The sequence below is a fragment of the Liolophura sinensis genome, chromosome 1 (assembly GCF_032854445.1).
Source record: "Liolophura sinensis isolate JHLJ2023 chromosome 1, CUHK_Ljap_v2, whole genome shotgun sequence".
Classification (NCBI taxonomy): Eukaryota; Metazoa; Mollusca; class Polyplacophora; order Chitonida; family Chitonidae; genus Liolophura; species Liolophura sinensis.
In genome coordinates this window covers 76,357,264-76,375,443 of record NC_088295.1, presented here as the reverse complement: position 1 = coordinate 76,375,443, position 18,180 = coordinate 76,357,264, and the positions used below count along the sequence as shown (strand labels likewise).

General features: G+C 38.7%; 1 protein-coding gene across 1 annotated transcript in view; it reads right to left on the bottom strand.

Moving 5' to 3' along the window:
- Positions 1–17,032, bottom strand: part of LOC135473227 (sonic hedgehog protein-like) — a 39,286-nt gene extending 22,254 nt beyond the window's left edge. The window contains 1 exon segment of the mRNA XM_064753075.1: positions 17,003–17,032. The gene's annotated coding sequence lies outside the window, so the exon portion shown is untranslated.
- Positions 17,033–18,180: the final 1,148 nt, after the last annotated feature.

Genomic DNA, 18,180 nt, shown 5'->3' with positions numbered 1-18,180 from the left:
GACGACAGCAATACTGTGTGATTTAAGGGATTTCTGAACTGTAATCGACAGGGAAAAGAAACAAGATGCCAAATTTATAGTTGTCTACTGCTAAAGGTTGTAGCGTAGTTGTCAACAGGCTTGCGTCTGTTGCCATTGACCTCTAGCGAAGCGCTCTCCACACTTGAGAGATAAATTGGGCGTGTAAGGGTGGCTGTGTAATGATGAACATAACCAGCGAGCCCTCGACACCCCAAGTTTGGTCAGCCACTTGCATACACTTACTTATCAGGTTCGCATACCAGCAGGCATGAACCCCGATTAATGTTCCCTCATTCAAATCGCCTAATGTTAGAAAATCGGTCAGCCATTTGCCTCTGTCTTGTTAGTAGTATTCTAGGATGACAGATATAATCATCAAAACAACCGTAGATAAATGAAATTTGTATGATGGACACAGAGAAGCATGTCTAATGTGGTGACATATCAAGACTGGAAATGTAAGGATCTATTGCGAAGACAGTCAGGTTTGTGAGCTGATCATTGCACCAGTATAGGCGGTACAGAAATGACCCACACGGTAGTAATCGTCATGTCGGACACGGGATAAGGTATCAGAGATTAGCGGGCGGCACGCTTTGTGTCATACCTATACTCTCATAGTCCTTCTGGACGCAGACAGGCCAAATGCTCTCCCAGACGCCAGCAGCATGCTTAACACGACACTCACAGTTTATTAATCGCATTTAAGATATAGACTTAAGGTTTACAACCGATCTGATCATGCTCAATGCACAGGAGAAATATAGCCCTCTAGTACCACTGAATGGCGGTTCGGCGGCTTTCGTTCCGCTACAGGCGCTAATAAACTGGTAAAACGCAGATAAAACTCGCACGGGGGACAATAGGGGATAGTAAACACTTGAAGTTTTCTCACCATCTAATAAATCTTAAATACATCGCCTAGATACAGCATCAAATCTATATCAGACAGTGGGCAGTACCTGACTCAGTGTACAAAACCATGCCTACAACAACGCATTTTAGCATTCATAGGGAGCGTAAACACCAGCTGGTAGAAAATTGTTTAGGCACCGCAATCCGTTGGTTTGGTGTTCAAACATTAGTGTGTATCCACCAAAAAAATCTTTCCTGAACATTTAAAATATATTAAAGCGCTTTTGCTGTATAGCATCCGGTACCATGTCCGTCAACCTTCACCACCGTACATTCGCCAGAGCTTCACGGCATCATTAACTTCAAAATGGTATTCATGAGAACTACAGGAGAACAAGTCGATATTAATTTCGAACCGAGTACGCCGTAACGTAAAATGGCAAGAATGTATAATGCCTTTTTTATAACCACATGTCGATTTACCTGTTGTTTCAACATCTACCTGATTGAATCGCTTCATTACAATCTTTTAAATATAGCTGCTTGTGTCCGTGTGTCTGTGTGAAATTCTGATTATGATTTATACCAAGAATGTCCATTATCTGCTGAGTCATCCGGCACTTACCAAAAGAACCTCAAAACAGTACTTTTTGGAATAGTACAAACCCAACATATCTGAACGATTCTTTGCACCCTGCAACCAGAAACCAACTTCGCAAGTTGCTTAAGGTATGTAGATGAATGTGTAGGGGTCGGCTGATTTGTTGATGTGACGATTACCCAGACACGTGTATCATCTAGCTGTCTTATCGTGTACCCACTCCCTGGGCGCGTGGCAGACGCCCTGCTCATGACGTCATCATCTAGGGGCTCTCAGTCTTGCCAGTTGGCCTGTGTCTTGCAGACAGCAAATGTCGAGTACTGCAGATAGGCAAGCAACGAGCTAATGACAGATCTGCTAAAACGGTGCAATCAGAGGTTAGACAAAGCTGGAACACTAAGTGGATACTTGGTAGATATCTAAGATCTTCCATCCCCAGCTGAACAACCCTGAGAGCGACACATCTGGCATAATAAAGTTAGTATAGAACAAAGGTTTCAGGATAAAACAATCAAACCTCGCGCTATTTAACGCAGCGTTTATCACGCCGTTATTACATTCCAGAGTCCCATAACACATTCGTGATAATCTGGTATGGTTATTTGCTTGCAACTCGGGTAATAAAGTCATTCATTTAGCGGATGAATTTGTGGTTAACCAAATTCAAATGCATTCAGGAACTCCTGCAACGACAGGGAGTGGCGGCCAGAGCCAAATGGCTGAGAATGACTCAATTTGGAGAGCGCGAACAATGTTCTTGTTGAACCAAGACAAATTAAGCCGCACTAAGGCAATATAGGAAAGTGGCCGGAGCAAATACAGATAAGAAAGCCCATAATGGGGCTGCACCGAAATGACATTTGTCTTTACACACAGGGCTCTTTACGCATGGCCATATTTTAGACATCAGAAGATATTCACTATGACAGATTACTAAACAAACACGCCCTTGTTTTCAGTGAAGATCTGTTGTTTTATAAGGAAAGATTAAAACATGTCGACCATGAAAGAACTCTATCTGTGAAACACAGCTGATACATGCATACAGAATCATCGGGCCAAGGGTGAAAAAAACATCACAAAGTTACACAAGCTTTTTCGCAGAACCAGTAATACTCTACTTCCTGCTACACACCCAACAATATTCATCAGAAGCAATTACCGTGTTAGGCCAGTTCTGATACCGTGCAGGTTAACAGGTATCAGGAAATGCACCCTGGGACATTCTTTAGCTTCCAGTTATATCGAGAGATGGAAAAAAGAAAAACGAGCGAAAGAAGATTGCTAATCAAATTTCCAGTGATAGTCTTCAATGCAGATAAACCTTTCGCAATATATGCAGGATATTAGGCTTCGTTTGAACGACGTCTCGAAAAAGTCAACGCTTATTACAGTGTCTATTCGTCTGTGGGTGATTTGTTGTAAAAGAAATGGCGGTGTGCTATTCATTAGGCAAATGCGTAATAAAGTATTATGAGAATTAATATATCAGATAATGTCTATTTCCACAGCGGAAGCGTTTTATCACACTGATTATGCCGTGGAAACGTTCTTCATACAGAAGGAAAATGCAACGGGCTATATTAGCCGTTACAGCCCACGCGATCTTGTCAATGTCAATAATTGTGTTAACGTTTGGTACCTCCGGCTTAGAAATGTTAGTCCATCGCGAAAGACATGAATGCAATAAAACGTTGAGCAAACATTAATATAAAAAGCAAGAAGAATATGGCAATAATATTTGGATTTAATAGACGCCAACGTCTCTTCTTCAAAGTCTGAGTACATTGTTAGAAAGGACTTATGAATTCCAAAAGTTAACACAGCACCAAACAAATAAACTTCTTCAATTCAAATCCATGTTTCTACCAAGAAATAGAGAACCATACAACGTACTCGTCCTTTCTACTTAGGATAAGGGTTATCGTGAAGTATCTTTTGGAACTTGAACAAAGCCAAAGAACAGTTGCTCCTTCAACGACCCATTTGCAGATGTGTATGAGAGATTAAGTCGGATGGCGGACTTCTTGAGCGGCTCCAAGGTTAATCCAGTCAACAGGACAAGTCGCCCGGACGGATTGGTCTCTCTTCTTCAGGATTTAACCTTGTACAAACAACCATCTGCAAGTTTTGAACAGCCAGTGTGGGCTCACGTTTTAAGTAGCTCCCAGCACCAATGTCGCCTGCTCTGCCGCCTCGTCGTCAACTAGACTAAAGCACAGTCGTGGGAAAACCGTTCAGATTCCTATAACGTCGACGGGTGAACAAAGACTGGTGTTAAAATCCTTCAATATGGGCGGTATAGTTCTGCTGAAGATTTATTAATAATAGACAATTAAATGACACCACTCGTCTGGGCAGACCTTAGTGAGATCCTGGCACATGTAGATCTGATCGCACTATGACCAAGAGATCGTTGAGTTTCAAACACCAGCAGTCAACGAACAAGAACCCAAATACGGCGCACAGCAATATAATACAAATGGGGGGTATCGTGACTTACTTTCATTCGTTTGCATCGGTTTTACCAAACGATATATAGGTTATCTAGCCAAAATACAACGGTATTTACTTGTGCATAGAATGGTTTCATCATACTCGAGTTTTACAATAGATTGTAACGATCTCACGCTATAAGCATAGGATTAAACTGAAAATGTTCTATTAAAGTCGCTGGCCACGTTGGATTTCCACTGTTGATCGATCTGGCAATGGAGAGTTTCTTTTTGTTTCCACATAACATTACTCATAAGGTGTTATTAAAACTATTATATATTATAATTAATTTTAGGGAAGAATTAAAGCGCATAAATTTAAAGTTAGAGCACTCAAGGTACCTTGCAGTTGTAATGTTCTGTAATAACAGAAGTTGCGACACTTTGTTATATTAAATAACACAGGTTTAGGCCTATATCAATTAACAAAATCTAAATACCTCGGTTTTTCCCCCCAAACAACTGATATCACTCTACATGATGGTTTGATTCACAGATATGCTGTATTATTGATATGAAAAGACGATGCATCCCGAACCGTCTTACAACACACGAACAGTGAAACATTGTCATTTATGCCTGTGTTTACAAATATTCTGAACCTGGCAAAATCTTCTACCTACCCTTTCAATGATCTACTTTATACCCATGGAATGGAATTATGGCGTCATGCGTAAGTTAATTTTTACACCACTAGCGCTTTGCCGACTACAAAACATCATAGCTTTCGTCTCCCAGAAGTCTAGGGTAATCCATGGACGAAAATGTCAGTGTGACCCGGACCAGAATCCCACCTTATTAGATCCACGGACTAAATCTTGTTATGACCCGAAAACAATGGCAAGAGAAGCTTCGTCTTTACAACGTCATGTCTGTTTGTTTGGTTAGCCACCAAAATATTTGAGAAACTTCATCTTTGGAGTCTCCCGTTAAAATAGTTTAGGACAGCCGACAAACACTGACCGACAGCCGTTCACTTTCTCCTTTTTTTGACTTGATGTTTAAGCGCTAAAATATTTGGCAACGTTCATGTATTTATTCTGCCCAGCCATGACAGAGACCGAGAGAGAGGTACCGTGGACGCATCAGTTCGGCACGCCTCGGTCCTTCCCTTCTACGTGATACTTCCGAAATTGTTTAAGGGAAGAGGAGAAAATTACACTTCAAAGAACTTCAAAGATATTAACACTGTCTAACCCACCACGGCCATAATTCAATCGTTAGCTGAGACGTTTAAGACTCGGCATTTGTTCAGCCCGGAAGTGATTTAATGTTTGATTGATTTTTAGTAAACATAGCCTTTCCGATTTTTGCCTATCGGACACTAATACGGTTGTACAATCAAGAGGAATGATTCCAAGATTCCAATGAGATCTTGACGTTAATAATTTTCCCTAAGACAACTGCGGTTAATTATAAAGGTTATTACTTTTAAGACTAATTACCTTTTCCTTCTTACCTTAAATGTTTAATAGAAGCCAATTTAATTAATATGAAAATCCACCCATTAATCTTTTTTTAACATTGAATAGATTTAAATTAAGGACTTAAGACTGTTACAGTAGCAAACTCCACACCTGTTTCGTTAATTCATACGAAGCAAAAACAAGTGATGCCTTGACATGAGTGCAACGTCAGCAGAAATACAAAGTGTTGTCTAATGGTGGGGAGGGGGTGGGGCAACATATCCAAAGTGCCACATACACATCCATTGGGTACTCTACATAATGATCATGTCTAATTCCGTTTAAGCAGATTAACAGTGTTAATGCCGTATATTTATCACGTTTAATTATATCGCCACATTAGATATATGAACAGTTGCAATCAGAGCGCAACAGAGATACACAATTTATTATCGACAACTTATATACTAGCATGGCGCATGATTTGAATACTGATTTCACTCCGTTGACTAGAACATACCTTACGTCTTTCTAGCATGAATGAAAATTGCTGACTTCTTCTTTTTGCATTATTCTGGCCCAATTTCGTACTTTATTTACTTTCTTAGTTCTTCGGTGGTTGTGTTAAATGTCGTTCTAGGAATTGGCTTTGTGATTATTGACCTGGAAAGTTCACATTGGTTGACGGCTGGTATACGAATGTCTTCGACGCATAGATTCACTTTAATATTGTTAAATTTTACAAGTATAATTTTCTTTTGAGTAAATATGGACGTGGGCGCCAAAATCGCTGGTGCTCTGCTTTATAAAAGTGTCTAATTTTGTATAACGAAGTCAGGAGGATTATATTCATCGCATTGATTAAAATCAGATAGAGGAACGGCTGCATTCAATGTGCAATATGATGCTTATTTTCAATTTAAACATTTGGTTTTGGCGTCTTTCCGGTATCATGATATGCCCAATATATGGTTGATGATTGACATGATATTTACATGCTATATGCAGGAACCTTAGGCATATTGCTATCCAAGTAAGGTTTTTGATGGAATATCCTTGACACAGTAGTTTTGTCCTGATAAAAGCAATAAAATCCTCGAATGGTTACTGTGCCCTGTTCTGGAAAATATCCAGATTATTCATCACGCAGACCAGATCACTGACATGGCATAATTGCCGATTCATCAGATACGACGGAACTGATACACTGACACAAAATCTTATCTTTCCCCAGTACTATATGCAAGTAAGTAGACAAACCTCGATATTTCAACTTCTACACAACCTACTTGGCACCTTGCTCAGACAAAAAGTTGCTTTTTTCTGTAGCTCTTGTAATGTTTTTTGTCAGTTTCTCTCTATCTTGACAACTTTGTCTAGCTCCTACGGCAGCCAAACCGCCCACGAACAAAGTTACATATATTCCAATTATTATCTGACAATACATAATAACAACGAGAAGTCATGATTTTAGGGAGAATTTCTCCCTTCTCCTATCTTGGTTTAAACTTGAAGTAATAGAAAGCCAAAATATGAAGTAAGATTCATCATATAGATAACTGTAAACTATGCGTAAAAATACTTTCATTTATTTTTCAGATTTGTTTAAGAGTGTTGAAAGGCATTCAAATATTTGAATACTATGGTGGGCTTTATGGGCCACATTAACGCCACATCAGCTTTTTATCCTGATGTTCACCAGAAGAAAGGAATTTTGTTGGACACACAAATCGATTAGGTTTAATAGGAATTTTACTTCTGCTATATGAGACTTGACTTTCACTTTACAAGGTTTGAATAGCTATGTAATGGAATATACAGGCTTTTGTAGAATAAAAAGCGTTCCCGTCTGCCTATTTCATTTTGATCATTGACATATTCACGTCACGTGACGTGCAATATAAATTAATGAAAAATGAAGCGGTTTACAAATTGGACTGAAAACATCTTTTTTATACAAAAATGACGGAATGTTCTCCTGAACGACATGAATGTAAGTTGAACTTCAAAGAACATTGCTGAGAAGAGAAGTTAGGGGTAGGAGGGTAAGGTTGGGTCTAGAGAGTGCACGGTGAAACAGCCGCTTGTAGCGACAAAAAAGTGAGAGTCGGTGTTAGCGTGGAGTTCACGTGCTCCGTAGGGTCGGGACACACCTTATTAACATGTTACTGTCCCCAGGACATTGTCTCTGTCACGACCCGGCCTCTCCTACCATTTACTGCCCATTTCTCAGGTCGCCTCATCCGACAACTGTTTAACTTGATAATAGAACTCCTGGCCCCTTGGTTTAAAAGGCTTCAAACTGTATCAACATGGAAGGCAGAATTTGAAGGATAACATAAACACGGCCATTATAATCTTTTCTTCTCCTCCGTCCACGGCGGCTTGGGTTAGCCACACAAAGGCCTGTTAGTCAAACAGTCAGGCTGCCTTCACAGAGCTTTCCTCTCTTTTCACACATGTTTATTTAAATCAGACGTTTATTTCGTGTTTACACACTCATAATTCAGAACAAACAGTTTCCCTTGGCGATTTTATAACAAAACCGCTATTTAACTTCCGTGGACAAATCTGACTACGATATTTAGTGATTTTTTTGGGGGGGGGGTGGGGGGTGGGGGGGGCTGTAATTTAATACACCTGTTAATTTTATTACATCCCTATCATTTATCCGCATGGTTTAAATCAATGTCTTTCTCATTAACGGGACAAATACTTACAGCCCTTGACATAACAAATGATGTCGACTGTGAAGATAACACAAAAGTAATAAATCACCACATGTAAAAATTTTAAAAAAGAAAATTTTACCTTCTGGAACATATATGTGCTAGATAATAGAAAAAAACCATTTGCCCCCTTGAATATAACGTGAATGATTACGTTTCATTTTCAGAATGCGAAGATGATAAAGTATTCCATTACAATTTTACAATTTTTAGAATTAATGACTGCGGTATAAATGATTTTTTCTTAATTTTTAAATTCTCTGAATGGCAGCATGTGTGTGTGCTGTCTTCTATAATCTATTTCTGGATAGATATCTATACATTACAAAAGTACAATAAGATATTTTTTTCCTTTAATGTACTTCAAAACATGTACTATGGATGTGGAAACATGAGCTAAGGGCAGTAGTTAATACCTCTTACAGAGATAGCCCAGGAGAACCTATATATATATGTTTTTGTCTATTTTTTTCACAGCTGGTCGAAAAAGCTTTCTTGTGCTGATATTATCAGGTGAGTGCTCAAAGACATGTTTAACTCCAGCCGGCAGGCTTTCAAACTTTCAAGATATTCACGATATATTTCGTTGTAATCGAGAAAGAAATTAAAGATATATGGACAGAGGTCATCACTAAGAATTTACAGCAGTTTGGGGACCTAAATTAGATAACGTTCAATTTACATGTCAGTCACGTGGAGATCGCATAAAAGGTAATGAATGTTTAACATAATGTAGCATATATCATTTAGAAAGTATGTACATGTATTTCGAACAACAGATTTAGTACAATGGCGTGGGATCCCTATATGACTACTTCCGGCCAGATCTTGGGGTCACACGGTGATAAGGTACTTTCATAAGCTATTTTTTGTAGCCCCCTTGATCTGTTTTATGTAAAAGATCTTAAAAATAGTTGGCTTCTCTTTTAAAATCCATATTACTCGCCTTGCCTTCTAATATTTGCATCGCCACACTTGCTCTAGACCATTTGTCGTATGTCAGCTCAAATCTAGTACATGAAACATTTCTTTTAGTAATGTCGGTGCAACTTCACATATTTTGAAATTAGAATATATCTAATCTATATTTCAACACACAGAAACCCCACTGTGAATATTTAACTATAACTGGCAACACTAAGATGTATTACAATGCCGACTGCTTCATTGATGAGCTTTACTCTTTAGATTCGGAATCATGCGAATCTGAGATATTATCAATTACCTAACATAACTAACCTGGGAAGAAAGGCTAGGAGACAACTGTGAATATATAGATTTAAATGTGTAAATAGGTGGCCTCATCTCTTAAATGGTAAAGAAGGAATCCAATAAAAGTTTAAAGGGGAGTTAATCTTGTCATAGTATTTTTTTTTGTCTCCTCTTCGGAGAGTTATCAGCCCTTCTTCAAGACGATAGAGACATGCCAGTTCAAGGCCCTGCATTGTGATATTGAGCAAGTTTTGAAAAAGAATTATGTTAAAATGCACTTTGTAAAGCAAAAAAAGAGAGAAGTTTGTTCACTGCAATAAAATTCTCTCTCTGGTGAACTTAAAAACGACAGTTAATGACAGTAATATTTTTCAGTGAGGATGTGACGTAAAATAATTTCTTTGTTTAACAATAGACTGCATTATTTTCTTCACATCACATAATTAAAAAACAAATAATGGAGCCGGCGACCCTATTTGTTTTATGACAAACAATAGACTGAATACAAAGGAAATAAAAGAAAAACTGCAAGCAATTTGAATGGGGTGGTAGATGGGACTTACTGAAAAACAAAATGTGCAAGATAACAATTTCTAATATTACAAAAAAGCAAAAGTGTATCTGGTGACAAAAAGTTTTTCGGTGTGTTTTAATATAAATTCCAAGATGTGCATTTTTTGTTTAATATTATTTACTACATCCTAGAAGCAGCCGTTTCACCGCTCCGCTGGAATTCTGTGTAATTTATCATCGACTATTTGACGTGAAGAAGGAGGCAGAATATATTTGTGACAAGTCAGAAACTATAATAAACACGATTATATCAAATGTTCAAAACAATGGCTAGGTAAGATTAAACGTTCACAAAAACGAAATCACAAACTAACACTTCCGCCTCTTCATCCTGGGTAACAAGCAATCTCACTGAAATGGTAATAAATTTCCTACATGATTAAATATATTGATAAAATGACAAAATTGCGATCGTCTAAAATTTACACTGTATATAACACAGTAAAGCGCAATAAATATAAGATTCATCTGTAGTAATGGCAGAAGAATTTGCTTTGTCTTTGTCATAAATTTGCAAACTGCATCGAATTGGTTTTAATTCACATGAAACAATGATCATTGGTTAATGTTCACCTCAGTGGAAAACAAGAACCTGAAGTAAAATATGCATGAGAAAAGTTAAATATCAATACAGAGTTCGATCTTCTGCTTCCAAAAATGGGCTTCCCTTTTTAAAATGCCCATCATGTTTTATTGTAAGCAATATCTATTAAAGTCTCCGTACATATAGTACACAAATATACCCAAAGCAGTATTCAAAGCATGTATTAAGTGATCTCCCAGTATGATAAATCTGTTCATTTCTGGGCAGCACACATTGGTGCAAATAAAAAATCTACCATGTACATTGACGGCTAATTTACAAACCCTGAAGTATTTACCAAAACCGTAATATTGTGCTACAGAATAGTTGTAAAAAGTACTAAAATGTATGTTACAGATTTTAAGTTTAATTTATTTATTTTCATTTGCTTGATTGTTCCTTAGCGACATTCTGAAGAATAAACGTTTGAAATACTCTTTACAGAGACATATATAGGTCTGATTTTTTCTTTTCTGTTTTACATTTGTCTACATACATAAGAAAGACGTGGAAATAACATGACGCATTATACGTGGGCTCATTTCAACACAATTGTACGGTAGATTAAGTTGCATATAACATTGCCGTTCTATAAAAGCGCAGGTAAAAGGCAGACCAAGATTAAGGAATACGCTAACATACACAACTCTTTTGAAAGATTGTTCCTGTACCAAATTCCAAATGACATCACCAGGAAGGAATTTGTTCACAATACAGTTACGTATAATTTTATTCTCTGACAATCTGTTGCGATTACGTTTGTAAAGCTGTTAATAATTTGCTGAATGCTGTGAGCAATGAAAAGAGAACGGAGCTTTGCAATGTGCAAATGTACCCACACATGATAATATTACCAATGCGATAACCATCACTTTTACACACATTGCGCTGATATCACAAACGCAATATACACCATTTACGGACTTTTTTCACTCCACAGCTTATACCACCATTGTGCCAACCACAATCTTCCTTTATTGTATTTCCGCTACGCAATCGTCTTCTTCTTTACAGGTTTTGGAAGATGTTCTCACGTTTTGTATAGGATAATTTACTTAATCACCATATTAGTTGTTTTCTTTGTTTTTTAGTGGGGTTTTTTTTTCTTTTTTTTGGAAAGTCTTTATAAAGCCATGACTAAGTTGTATTGTATTTACTTTAATAACAAACCATATTTTTATTTATTCCTTTAGAAAGTTTGGAACAAAGCAATGAGTAATTAAATTGTGTGTTACGTTGTTGTAGTACATATGTTGTATCGTTGGGACAGGTTGGATAATAATTCAAAAAAAAAAACATCACCGGTCAAAAAAATAACAATAAAAGTTTGAGTAATTAAAGTACGTCACACAGTGACGTTAATATCTTTTCGTAATGTAAAAATTCATTTTTTCCTGCGAGTTTACACTATGGAAAAATACAAATTAAACCTGACTTGGGTCGATTTGATTTTCTAGCGTAATTATAATTTGACCACAATCCTGAAGTGTTGTGACATGTCTCAAAATTTGTTTTTAAGGTCAAATGTATATATACGTATAGATATAAATCATACTTGATAAAACAAAGGCTAAATCCTAAGTACAAAATCTTATGTACAAAAGTTAGCTAAAACATACATTTTCCTGTAGTTAGACAGTCGTAATATTTGCCAAGGAATGACACAGGCAAGGCAGATTTAGAATAAATGAATGTTTTCAACGTAAGCTGATATTTTCCCAATCTCGTAGTCATGCCTACGGCTACTTTGCTCAAAACATTTCTACAAGAACTAAATTAGCAGCTCATAAAAAGGCAAATTATTCGATTTGCATTCAAGCTGTTCTACCCCGTTCATCGCTAACGGGCTGAATTAAATTTTAGACAATAAAACCACGCGTTTAATAAATATTTATACGTATTAATACGTAATTATCCATTAATAAGATTATTTGTGAAACAAATATTTTTGTTAATGAAATTTCACCTTAATGTATTCAACGTTTAGCACTTGCTACAGAAAGTGAGGGGTTCGTGGAGCGCCCGATGTTTTGGCGTGAGGAAGACGCCTATGTGGCTATTGTTCTCCCTGAATTCTTCTACACATTCTTTGCTGGCGTAACTCATGTATTTTATATCCAGGAACCCACCCCAGGGCTTCTGTTAAAACGAACAGATACCTGCGGGCGGGATATTTTCTTATTTATTACTAAGTTAGCATTCTAATATGTGTCTAATGCCAATCATGTGTGGCAAGCGTTGCGCTCTCCTGTCCCGTCTACTAGTTCGCCCCACGGGCCATCCAGCACCACTCCATTAATCAAGCTACCCCGTTCGCTGTGACATGAGAAACAGCAGCTTGCCCGTTCCGTCGGTCATACCAGTGCGAAAATCAACAGATAGCTGAACAGGGACGATTTAAAGGAACCAGTTCAAATCCCGCACACGTGGTGAGTCACGCGTGAAAAGCTACCTATAACAGAAGTTTTTTTCTCGATCTACATATTTGTTTTATCAGTTTTCTATTTTTTATGTCATTTTTTACCGCTTATCCCTTTCATCTCAAGATCTAACGAAATGAGAACGTTTTTTTTTTAATTTATCGAGCGACGATACATCATTACATGTCATGTTGAACGACTCCGCCACACGCTGATTGTGCTAAGATACAACCATTATGGAATGACGTCATAACCGGAAGGACACATTTTCACCTGCCTGACGTCTTTCTTCTCACTCGGCTTTATCCAGGTCAGATCCACGAATCTAAAAGTGTTGTCATATATTTTACTTATAAAAATTTCCAATTCTTAAACATACACTTTATTTCCAAAATTTGTCCAAAGTCATTGTCACATTTCATCACGGATGACAGCAAAACAAGACGATGTTACCCATCTGGTTGTTTTCAGTGTGACAACTTACGCTTGAGGTCAAATACCGGTATCATCATATGAACACAAACGTAACCAATATTTGCTGACAACGCTACACACAGGCAAAATAAAACATCTTTTACAAATATTGCGCAAGCAAGCCACATAAAATTGTGAATCACCTTTCAAGTGGACCAGAGTGTGGTAGCCGAGTGATAATTGTTATGCTAATGCTTTCTAAGGGACAAAGAGAGACTAGCAAAATATGTTATCCAAAATATACCAAATATACATGAAATTCAAATATACAAAATATACATGAAATCATGCAATTCATAAGTGACCTATGATAATCTGATTCAGTGAAGCATATGTTAGCATAAACCTCTGAACCACATGATCAGATCAACACGAGCGTTAAATTCGATATCAGGCACTTAAGAGACTGTCTTAAGTGCAGAAGGACTGAGCGATCAATGTGTGCATTGCCGGTGTCTGATTTAAGGTTTCATCACACACAGAGGTGGGGAAGGAAGACTTTAAAACCTGAAGACCCAGCTAGACCTCTAGGTTCCGTGACTTCCCAGTAACCCGGTATCAAGGCCGATTGAACGGATAGGGATTCTTGTAACTAAGTGGCCGGTAAATTTGTGGTCGTCAGTGAGATCACTTCGGGCTAGATCGTCACTTCGGGCTACACATTTTCGTAAAGTTCACACCTTAACACATTAAACCCGGTCAGGTGAGAGAAGAGGGGAGAGACTTGTACTCTCTTGATTTAATCCATACAAAGAAGTGTAAGCAGATATAAATAAACATAGATCCGCTCCAAATTAAGTAACACACAGAAGCATAAAACAACCCAGTAGAACTTAACTGCAAATTCTAAAGGAAAACACACAACTGATTGAAAAATTTCCGTCACAATGTATTTTTCACGCTTGTTTAAATCTTCCAAATAAGTACCAGAGTGCAAACGGGTCAATCCTTTCTTTGAACAGACATTGCAAAATTTCAATGAATACAATTGAAATCGAGTTGAGAATATGCCAGGATTTCCCTGCAATGATAGTTTACTGACGGCGGAGTATGGGTATAAACACGAGATGGTATGTGAACTACGTGAAACCCGCCGAGAGCGCAGAGAGAGTTGTGAAACTGGTCGGTAAGAGCTTGTCATCATAGTTATGGCAGGGTCTCGGCCAGCGATGACTGCCGACACTTGGTGAAACCAAACTGTTTATTTGGTGACGAGAGGCTCTTTGAGGGCCAAGCTCGTTGGTTTATTTGAAACCAATGTCACTATAAACGTTTCTGTAGCCAAGCCAACGATGGGTAAATATTATATTGCCGATGCCAAACCCTTTTTAAAACAAGGCAGGTGTCCGATTGTCGCCTAATCCGCACTGGATAGTCTAAAAAGGTAGTAAAAACGCCATAGCGAGTGTACGGCGCGGGGGTTGATCCCCACATTCGAGGGGCCTGATAACGCAGATTACCGACTGCATCTGGATCACATAAAAATGAGAAAACAACCATGTTTTACACGCGCCCTAGCCTTCTGGTGAAGTGATCTCTGACACTTAGGTGATCCATAAACGTACGCCGTAGCCAGTGTCATGTCACAGTTTGAACCCGAAGCATTAGGAACCCAAGCATTCGGTAAATGACCTCTGATGGAACTCTGGGATACGTTTGAAATAGCAAACGTCATGTTAACACGGGTACGGCTTGGCAAGCACTGAATCGCTAGGACACACTAAATACGGGTTCAGACCTGATCTTGGGCAAGGAATATGTAGATGTTTCCGCCCTCACTGCCCTGTGGAGCCTTTATGGCTTTTTCTGCAACTCGTTGAAGTCGTAAGTCACAGAAAATTTGTCAGTAACTTGCCAATGGCCTGGGTGGATGGTTTCCACTGGCCAGTGCAGGGTTCCCCACCCATAAAACTGACCGCATCGTATAAGTGAAAAATTCTTGACTATGGTTTTAAATAACAAATAAATAAACAAATTGACAAGCAATGTACCAAGGACTAACATTCATGTGCAACACGCGACTTTACCAGAAAATGTTCAAAATGGCAAACCTTGAGCAAACCTGTCTATACGTAAATCCATCCAGTAGATATACATGTAGCCCAAATTCAACAATCTGTTGTCAAGTACAATACATCAATCATATGGCACTATGATGTTTGGAATTGATGAATTATTTTAAAATTGTTATGGATATGATTGGTTTTTAACGGTGTGGTTAACGGTATTTGAGCCATATGGCGCTGTTCTTTATTGTAATTGATAAGTGAAGACCCCCTTGAGATATAGCGGGATGATTTATCAATCCAGTACTGTAATTATATGCTTACATTATCAATACTTTCTATATTTAAAGTGATAGCCTTGCTTTGAGCTGAGTTTCTCCTTTCGTATAATTGAGCAGGGAAAAAACTAACACTTTCTAGTTAGTAACTCTATCATGTGGTCATATATATCCCGTAGAAAAAGTCTCCCTTTCTGTATAGCGATTTTTGATATAAATGAATCGCCAAAGGCCAGAGAGGCTGGAATGATAATAGGGAAATAGAGACGAGCTAATCGTGGTGACGAGCATGCAGTATGGGTTGATAAGTGTATGGAAATGTAATTTGCTCTATAAGAAAGTCCCTAAAGCGGATCAGTTCCCCTGTTACGGAAGTCTAACTTAAGACCCTGTATCTTGTTAACACGCTTAACAAGCAAGCTCAGTATAACAATCTGAGTTGACATCTAATAACCATTATGTCAACATCGAGCACACAATGCTGTCACATGTGAACTTGATGAGGGAGGCCTGCATCACACGTATGGCACGGGGGACGGGCATGTGAGGGGGTAAAAGCCGTGCGGCTTCGACAGTTAGTAATCCCCTGCTTCTGAAAAACGTAAGCGGTTAACGGAGCTGTTCTGTCACATTTATATTAAAGTGCTGGAGCTAGTTAACAAAGCACGATTAACGCTGACTGACTTAGTCCCGACTTGAGGTGGTCGGCTCGACTTCTCTTTCACTTTTCTGATAAACTTTGTGATCAAAGTAAGCGATACCTAAGTTGTCGCATAATCCTGAGTGACAAACCCGCGAGAGTAGTGGAAGTAACAGACATAAGTATGGGAGGGTCGCGCGCAGCATCTGATACAACCTCATGTAGGATAGGGGCATGTGATAACATTACAGTATCAAAACTTGACTCCGACGAAATGCATCAGCGCTGTTTCATCGACTTCCAGCGTGCGGGACCCTCGCAGACGGTTAAGCGAAACAGATGTAACTTTCCGGGCTATTAATTGAGAGCGAAGTGCGTACGGTGGGTGAGTCTGTGCGGGCTGGCCTTCGGCTGTACGGGACGGGGTTTATCGCTGCCCCAGATTGAGAGAGGTAAAGATCTGTCTTATATAGGATATCACGATTTCACGGCATCGTGTGTTCCTGCTCAACTAAGAACATGTTAAAGACGAATCACTACACCGACAACCTTACTATTACGGTACTCCGACAGCCCGTTGTCTCCATAAACAAGGAAACTTTGCCGAACGGAAAGATTTAGGGGAAGTTAGAGCTCCAAATGTTGCTGGGTTATAAATGATTTTTCCGTGACATTATTGCGTTGGATATCCAAAATACGTAAGACTTACCTTGTTACCGCAAAGTAGTGAAGTTTTCAGTCAATCAAGTCAAAGGAAAATAAGAAACATAATCCAAAGAGTTTCCGAACAGATGTAAATAGTTCCACCCACGTCACTGGTTTAATCCCGAGCGGTTTCAGGGAAACGCGCTCAACTCAACAAGTGGTTCTCCCAAATCAATTCCACTGATCGCTTCGTGCAGAAGTCATGCCTCCTCCGTATTAGCTGTCATTGTAGTTTGATTGACAATGTAAAAATTAATTACAATGTTGATTAGGAGCATGTGATGCAGGCCTCAGCTGGTTGACCAATCATAAAACGCGTTTCTCTGGTGCTCGGCTCCGATCTTCCGGTTGACCACTATCTATCAAGCCGGCTCAGTATTACAGTAAATTTCAGTACAGTTAAAAACACAAGTATACAAGACAATGTTATTGTGGACCTGGTTTCTTTGCTGTCAATGTGCGGTTTCAAAGATTACCCCCGGGGTCAGGAATGCTTGAGAGTCCACAGCTCGGCTCGGCACCCAGCGTTACCGCGGGGACATTTCGTGTGAGCAAAGCTCGCTTCATTTTACGACAGCGATGAAACCAGCAAAACAAAATCGACTCGTCTTTGAAGCGTCTTCATTTAATGATACATACATGACTCTACAAAAGGTTTTATTATCTTGTTAGAAACCTTAGTAAAGTCATTTTCCGATATCATTTCTGAAGGAATTCGAACTGCTGGATAATGGGTAGGTATTTCTGATGGGAAGCACAGATAACCTTCTCACAGCGACAAACTTTCCCCCAGGGCTCCGTTTTCACCGCGAGAGGGATTGGCGTGTTTCTCATGGATTTCAATTTGGTTTCCAATTAAAGAACAAACCACAAATATGACCGAACACTCGGCACAATATATAAATACACTTAGCCTTATAAATGATCATTTCGCTTCCTGGATCCCTGTTTTACGTTCAGTCTCACTCTCCTCTAATTCTCTCATTATCACACTGAATCCGGTGCAGTATGAGGAAGGATGTTGATCAATGTATGACCAAGAGAAAGATATTTCCATCAAAAGCAATTCCGAGAAAAGTCTGATACGTTGGTTCACTAAGACATGTAAATCGTGTACTCATCGTAAGCTTTTCGTGACATATATAGACTTTGGTTTATATTTTTTCTATAGTAGTGGTTTAT